Below are 8715 nucleotides of genomic sequence, written 5' to 3'. Positions count from 1 at the left end.
TAAATATTACTAATGATCCATGACAATGAGGTCAAGGTCAGATAAACCAAGCTAGACAGACTAGTACACCTTACAATCATACCATAAACCAAATAGACATTTATAGACATTTTGTTTATAGTATCTTCGAAGAGGATCCAACATTTGAAACATTACACTGACTTATGATCCATGAACATGAGTTCAAGGGCAGATAAAACATGCCAGTCAGACATGTAAACTTTACAATCAATCCAAATGATAGCATCTTTGGTGTTCATTATATTTCATTAGGTAAATGTTGTCACTTTTTAAACAAATTGAAAACTCAACACAGTTTTAATCATTTTATAGTTCATTATAACTTGTTTGTTTTGCACCATTGAAAATATTTACAGCTTTTTCTTGTTCAATGAAGTAACTGTCATCGCTATATGAATTTCATCAATGCATCCAAATTTGATTTAGTCATCATCCACAGCAAATTGCAAAGATCATTCATAGTGCTGAATCTCCTCTCTTCTCCTGCTATTGATGGTAGAATTAGCAAGCAATAGTAGTGTAATGTAATCTAAAGGGCTGGAGTTTTAGCTCTGCAGAACATTGTAAATATCAGTATCATATATATACTTCATGAATGGTTCTCTGCATCTTATTTTCCCTAAAAAGATATGACACAAGATCAGATTTATTAATTGGAGACACACATTATGTATTTGAAGAATTACTGCATGCTTTTACTCTTTTAATTGCTTGGAATTTGACTATATGGAGCATTAGGTTTAGACTGTTAAAACTGTATATTGATATGTTCCTTTGGTTATTTTTGTAGTTGAGTTGCTGTCTCATAGGACCCCACATCTCTTCAAACAGTGTTAGCTCCATTTAATGATCTTCAAAAAGATTCATATAAAAGCTAAAATCAAAAAGGTTATTGTGTATAAATTAAGTGCTTTACTTCTTCCAATTAAAGAGAGGTGTATCAAAATGCATTGAACAAAGTTAAAACATTATATTCTTCATAAAATATGTCTAAATAAAAAAGTTAAAGACTTAAATTATATTAAATGTTTTTATGGAAACTTAAGACAGGACCATATGTATATACATTAATTTCTTAAAGCCTTACAATTTCAGCTTTTAAAATCTTAGGGCATGGAAAGTCTCCTGTCCTTTGACAAATGAAATTATTCTCCTTCAGTTGTTCTTTGACAAATGAAATTATTCTCCTTTAGTTGTCCTTTGACAAATGAAACTATTCTCCTTTAGTTGCCCATCATGTCCATAGAACTGTGGTAACTTTTTGCAACTCCATCATGTTAAAAAGAAGTGCTAGAAAAATACAAGTAATGGAATAATCAAGTTATAAAATGTAGAATTTTGAGTCACAATTTATCATTATAAATGGTTAATTTTAATAAGTATACAATGAATAAGGTCTCTGTTCTAATTTGCATGGTGGCAAAATAATGAATAATAGCCCACAGCCATAATATTGATGGTAATTATAAACAAATGAAATTATATTCACTCATTGTCAATCATGGTTGTGGTTGGAACAAAAAAAAAAAAATTACATAATTACTACGGTAATATTTCTTTAATCGATAAGTTCATCATAAATATTTTACAACTCTCTATGATCTAGAATACCAAAATATCACTAACCAGTGAGTTGTGGAATGCATGCTTGTAGAGTTCTCGAAATCTTTTTTTCCCTGGTGGTCCTACAAGAAAACCTGTTGGTCCTCACTATAATTTCTGTTGCAAAATAATAACCAAAGTTGTGACGGTCCTTTAAAAAGTTTGGTGGTCAAATCTTTGGACCACCAGTTTTTCGAGAATTCTGTGCTTGGTTACATTACATTTGATTATAAATGATTAAATCAAATGTAAATGAAATGAACTACATGTTGTTATTGAAATTCTATTGGTTATTTCAAAGTCATTTAATCAAGTATAGATTCACCATATCATTAAATTTATCAAAAAAAAGCAACATGAAATATATTGGGAGTCCCTGGGGTCACCCCAACCCCTCCTGTTTGAGAACTTGGAAATGGTTGAGATCCCCACCCCTAAACCATATATATTCATGTATGGGACAATAAAACAAATCAAATGAAATATAGGGGGAGTCCCTGGGGACAACCACGCCCCTCCTGTTTGAGAACTTGTAAACAGTCAAGATCCCCACCCCTAAACCATATATATTCAGGTATGGGACAATATCACAAATCAAATGAAATATATGGGGAGTTCCTCGGGTCACCACACCCCTCCTGTTTGAGAACTTGGAAATGGTCGACATCCCCACCCCTAAACCATATATATTCATGTATGGGACAATAAAACAAATCAAATCAAATATAGGGGGAGTCCATGGGGACACCCCAACCCCTCTTGTTTGAGAACTTGTAAACAGTCAAGATCCCCACCCCTAAACCATATGTATTCATGTATGGGACAATATAACAAATCAAATGAAATATAGGGTGAGTCCCTGGGGTCACCCACCCCCTCCTGTTTGAGAACTTGTAAACGGTCGAGATACCCACACCTAAACCATATTTATTCCTGTTCATCATTTCAAAAAGATTTGAATGACATACAGGGTCAATCTCCTTGGTGTCACATATGCATATCACTTTACTAGATCAAACCAATATGAACTGGACTTTGCCCAATGTCAGGAGACCATGGGAATGACGAATTATGGGGGCTTTGTTTGGGAGACTTCGACCGTAACGGCATCTTGTTACAATTATTTCTTGTTAATTATAAATTTTTTTTTATCCAAAAAATGAGTCTAGATTATTGAATTTACTTTAATTGTTTATTAAATTATTTCTGGGCCTATACTAATTTTCATTTATGGCTCATTTTAAAGAAAACATATAAATCTTTCGAGCAGTGTAAAGCCCGAGAATAATTGACCAACTGTTTTATAATCACCTGTCATTTTATTCCAACCTTGGAGTAACATCATGCACTTGGGGGTGAAGATGTGAGTCATTTACATTGATATACGAGTTGCTTTTGAAAACCTTGATGAAATATTAATTAATTTGCCTTAATAATCAATTCATTTAATGAACATAAATGTACAATATACGAATGTTTAATGTTTGTTCTTTCAAATCTTAAAAAAAATTTGAAGCAACATTGCCACAGTTTTCATAATTACGTTTGCCTTGGTTTTTGGTTAACTGACTACAGCGCTTACAGTGCTTTGATTGGAGAATATCTTTTAAACTAGAGCCATTAGATCCAAACTGACATGAGTAAAAATGATATGCAAAACGTCTATCTCCTTTGAAAATTTCACACAAATAGGACAACTCATTTTGCCCTTGAAATGTCTATTTTTGTATCGCCTGAGACTTTTGTCGCAGTGTGCAACATAGGGATTACTATCTGGTGGCAGCGTACACTATCTGTATAAAGCTTTATAGTTCAGAAGGTAGAAGACCTGGATGCTTCATACCTTGTATGCAGATACCTATATTACGAAGTTTCCATCTGTCATATGTCAATTATCCTTGGCCTCATTTCAGGGACTGCTTGAAAAAGGTTTTTTTTGTCATGTGAATTTCTCACTTGTGTGTAATAGGATAACTATATTTGGTATATTGGTTCCTTGCAACGTCTTATGTCCGTGAGACAGAATTCACCTGACCTCCACCTCATTTCATGATTAGGTCTAATTCTCAGATACTATAAGCAGTAGGTCAACTATATTTGGTGTATGGAATGATTGTAAGGGGTACATGTCAGTCTGGCGGGTATCATTGGTTAATGTAACGTTTTTTGTTTGTTTGTCTGTTTTTCTTGCTATAACCAGTTGGTCAACTATATTTGGTGTATGTAATGATTGACCTTGACCTGAATTTCATGGTTCATTAGTCAATTTTAAGTTTTTGTGATAATGTCTGTTTTCAATTACCATAAGCAATACTATTAGGTTAACTATATTTGGTGTATGGAATAATTGCAGGGTGTACGCATGTCTGTCTGACAGGATTTTTCCGACCTTGACCTCATTGTCATGGATATTTAATGATGTTAAGTTTATGTGATACTTCTAGTAAAACTTTCAACATAAAATCAATGGTCAGCGTATACACTCTGGTTAGAAATTTTGCAGTTTTTGGTTATATCTTGAAAACTTATAGTCATTTTAAATAGTAAAAATTAACAACAATTACTCAACATTGCTGCCGAAATCATCAATTGACCCCTATAAGAGTTATTGGGTGATTTTAACCCATTTTTTTGCAGAAACTAAAGCATATACATATAATATTTTAGTTGTAAGAATAATCAGCTAAGTTAACATCCAAAATCGCACATTGATCCGTTATAAGAGTTATTGCCCTTGCCCGTAAGAAACGAAAGAAATAAGTGAACATGGCCTAAAGAGTCAATTGATATATAAATAAAAATTGGTATCATTGCCAATGAGACAACTCTCCACCAGAGAACAAATAACATAGAAGTAAGCAACTTATATGTATTAAATGCAAAAATGACGGAAATCATTTGATTGGTTACTCCAAATAAAGGTTAATGACGATTTATTTCCAGATCTCTCCAGTTTTTATACGACCGCAAAAATTGAAAATTTTTTGGTCGTATATTGGTATGACGTTGGCGTCGTCGTTGTCGTCGTCGTCCGGCGTCGTCCTGCGTCGTCCGAAGACACATTGGTTTTCGCACTCTAACTTTAGTTTAAGTGAATGGATCTCTATGAAATTTTACCATAAGGTTCAATACCACGAAAGGAAGGTTGGGATTGAATTTGGGGGTATGGTAACAACAGTTAAGGAATTAGGGGCCAAAAAGGGGCCAAAAATAAGCATTTTTGTAACTTCCAGACAATAACTTGTGTGTAAGTGTATGGATCTCTCTGACATTGTACCACAAGGTTCCATTTCACAAAGGGAAGGCTGTAATTGATTTTGGGGGTAATTGCCTCAAAATTTTAGGAATTAGGGGCCAAAAAAGGGGCAAAAAACAAGCATTTTTCTAGTTTCATGACAATAACTTGTGTGTAAGTGTTTGGATATTTCTGAAATTGTACTACAAGGTTCCATATCACAAAGGGAAAGCTGGAATTGAGTTTGGGGGTAATTGCCCTAAACGTTTAGGAATTGGGGGCCAAAAAGGGGCCAAAAATAAGCATTTTTCTAGTTTCCAGACTATAACTTGTGTTCAAGTGTATGGATCTCTCTGAAATTGTACTGCAAGGTACCATACCACAAAGGGAAGGCTGGGATTGAGTTTGGGGGTGATGAATCACAAGGGGGTTCAAAAAATTTGGGGGGGGGGATTTTTTTTTTCTTTTTTTTTTCTTTTTTTCCTTTTTTTTTTCTTTTAAAATTTTCCATTTTAAGTTGGTTATTTCTGATTTATATTTAAAAGCAAATAATAATGATATGGTAGGAGATACACACCAAACAGGATGTGTAAATTATTATATAATAAGTATTGTGCAATAGCAAGAAATTTTCAATTCCACAGTATTGCACAATAGCAAGAAATCTTCAATTGCACAGTATTGCGCAATAGCAAGAAATCTTCAATTGCACAGTATTGCGCAATAGCAAGAAATATCCAATAGCACAATATTGCGCAATAGCAAGAAATTGTCAATTGTACAGTATTGCGCAATAGCAAGAAATATTCAATTGCACAGTATTGTGCAAAAGAAGATACTTCGTATAAATTGCTTATTTCTTGATCAATTTCAATGGGGTTTTATTCTTGAATTCTCGGGGTTCTTTAATATGCTGAATCTAACCGTGTATTAAGTTTTTGGATTTTGGGCCCTGTTTTTAAATTGGCCCACATTGAGGTCCAAAGGGTCCAAAATTTAACTTTGTTTGATTTCATCAAAAATTGAATTATTAGGGTTCTTTGATATGCCGAATCTAACCGTGTATTTAGATTCTTAATTTTTGGTTCCGTTTTCAAATTGGTCTACATTAAGGTCCAAAGGGTCCAAAATTAAACTTAGTTTGATTTTAACAAAAATTGAATTTTTAGGGTTCTTTGATATGCTGAATCTAAATATGTATTTAGATTTTTGATTATGGGCCTAGTTTTCAAGTTGGTCCAAATCGGGGTCCAAAATTAAACTTTGTTTGATTTCAACAAAAATTGAATATATGGGGTTCTTTGATATGCTGAATCTAACCATGTATTAAGATTTTTGATTTTTGGGCCCCGTTATCAACTTTGTCCACATTGAGGTCAAAAGGGTCTAAAATAAAACTTTGTTTGATTTCATCAAAAATTGAATTCTTGGGGTTCTTTGATATGCTGAATCTAACCATGTATTTAGATTTTGGATATTGGACCATAATAGGTGAATGTCCTATTTAAAATTTTTAAGTTCTTAGACCACATTCATTCTGTGTCAGAAACCTATGCTGTGTCAAATATTTAATCACAATCCAAATTCAGAGCTGTATCAAGCTTGAATGTTGTGTCCATACTTGCCCCAACTGTTCAGGGTTCGACCTCTGCGGTCGTATCAAGCTGTGCCCTGCGGAGCATTTTATTTGCCTGTCATCTCGAAAACTAAAAAAAGGGTTGAAACTATTATTAGCAAAAATTTTTGACAGATTACTTAATCATGCTCTTATGAGCCGGTATTTAATCTGCAATTGTGTGGGACTAGCTCATTGTTAGAAACCAAACAAATCTCCACACAAACTCTTGCAGCAAGTAAAGGTGTATACTGCCTATTGTAACAGGAATTTTTCTGGACTTTCAGTATTGTTTAAATAGCGAACTTCTTATCCGCATCTCGTACGATAATTGGTGTTTTCTCTACTTCCAGTGGCAAATATTTCATGTATAGTACACTTGAAAGAATATAACAAATATTTAACAGAATTTGCAATAAGTGAAATTTTCACCTTATGCTAACAAAATATCACGATGCTTTGTTGTACAAAAATGGGTTTTCAGTGTTCATTTAATGATGCAATAAAGGGTGGTATTTCTACTGAATAGGTTAAATCAACCACTGGATCACATATGCACCTAGGTTTGAACCTTACTTAGTATGTGAAAATCAACTTGGCGCGTCAGTGGTCCTTTGATATTCGTTGTAACAAATATGCTAAACTAGACACCTGTATATTGTTAGAAGACTATATATATGATGCCCTCTAGAAGTATTTTGGTTACTTTTTACATCGGATGTGACCTTGAGAGGTCATACCGGTGTTATGTTGCCGCAGAAATTTCCTTGCGCTTTGACTGATAACTTGCCGAACGTATTTCGTATAAATACGCGGATATTATCGAGTGCAAAATAACTTTCCTTATCGCTTGTTATAACTTCATTTCTTCAATGAATACTCATGAAATTATTTGTTAAGAACATAAATAAATGATATGAAAATGTTTTGTTGTGAGAAATATATAAATCAGTAACAAATCATGAATACCGAAAATTTGTGTTAACGCATGCGGAAGAATATCTCGAGAGATGATATGCTATATATATATAACTGTTATACAGATATTAATATAATATATAACAACAAACCAGAATATACTGGTAACAAATGATTATATCTCTACAATATAATAATTATTACGGTGAGGTTAAATTCCCTATCATTTATTCATCATCCACACAGGAACAAAATATATCTATATATGTACCTTAACCTAACTTTCAGGTATAGAGATATGATTTTTTTTCTGAGACCATTCACCAGAACTTGCGGTCATCCGATGTTCAGTTCTTCAGTACTTTGATTTTATTTGGTTACTGCCCTTTGATTTTAACCACTACTTTTTTTTATTAATATCCAAGGGAGTTTGAAATTTATTTGAATCACTTGTATTTTTCTTACAGAAATTAGTTGACAATGATGATGGTATCTTTGGTTAGTTTTTACAACCAAATGGCTTGATGCATGCCATTTCTGGTAGAAGTGTCGTCCCCGTGGGTATCACCATTCCGGTAATCACCTTGGACTGCCGGCACTTACTGTTTTGATTCGAGCGCCCATTGATGAGTCTTTTGCATATTTGATCATATATGAAATTGCTTACATATTTTTCATGTTTTTTTTTAAATTTACTACTTTTTTCAACATAACAGGTTACTGTACTTAATTTTTTTGTGAAAAGTTTATAATAAAATATTTTCTATAAGATTTGATTTTAGCGTCTGTTTGAATATTTTTTTCCTAATTATAACGGTCGTTGATCATAGAAAAATATGAATTTGACGTCCTATTTTCTGAATTGACTGGACGTTTTTCAGATAATATGATGTTTTTGGGGTATTCAGTTGTGTAATGAACGGTTGAATTATACTTCAGTTAACATTTTCTACTTGTTCTTGTTAATGTTGGCACATGTCCGGAGACAGTATTATGTAAATGGTGGTTTTAAGTAATCTTTCCATTTTTTCGCTCTCTGAATTTGACTGATTTTTTTCTACATATACATCATAGTCTCCTAAGTGAAAGATAGTGTATCATTTTTGCCACGGAAGTCGAAAAGGACGATACAACAGGTCAAATTATCGACAAACGTAGTTTGTCGATACCCCCACCCCCACACCCCCTCCACCCCTACCGAATTTTTTCTCGCAATCACATCAAGTGAAGATTTTCCGGAGTTATGACTCTTAAACTAAAAGAGTATTGCATTTCATGGATTTTTTTTTAAAACGGATAGAGATATTGACCTGATTGTGACGCT

The 8715-nt window shown here is 33.4% G+C and overlaps 1 long non-coding RNA gene across 1 annotated transcript; it reads right to left on the bottom strand.

Annotated features, from left to right (window-relative positions):
- Nucleotides 1-216: 216 nt before the first annotated feature.
- On the bottom strand, nucleotides 217-1976 carry LOC127739215 (uncharacterized). Its single transcript, XR_008000317.1, has 3 exons — nucleotides 1648-1976; nucleotides 1109-1311; nucleotides 217-640 (listed from the first exon to the last, which is right to left on the bottom strand). It is a non-coding gene; the product is annotated as an uncharacterized LOC127739215 (long non-coding RNA).
- Nucleotides 1977-8715: the final 6739 nt, after the last annotated feature.

Source organism: Mytilus californianus, unplaced genomic scaffold (genome assembly GCF_021869535.1).
Source record: "Mytilus californianus isolate M0D057914Y unplaced genomic scaffold, xbMytCali1.0.p SCAF_4, whole genome shotgun sequence".
Lineage (NCBI taxonomy): Eukaryota > Metazoa > Mollusca > Bivalvia > Mytilida > Mytilidae > Mytilus > Mytilus californianus.
Note: the sequence above shows the minus strand (reverse complement) of the source record. Positions and strands in the feature narration are given on the sequence as shown.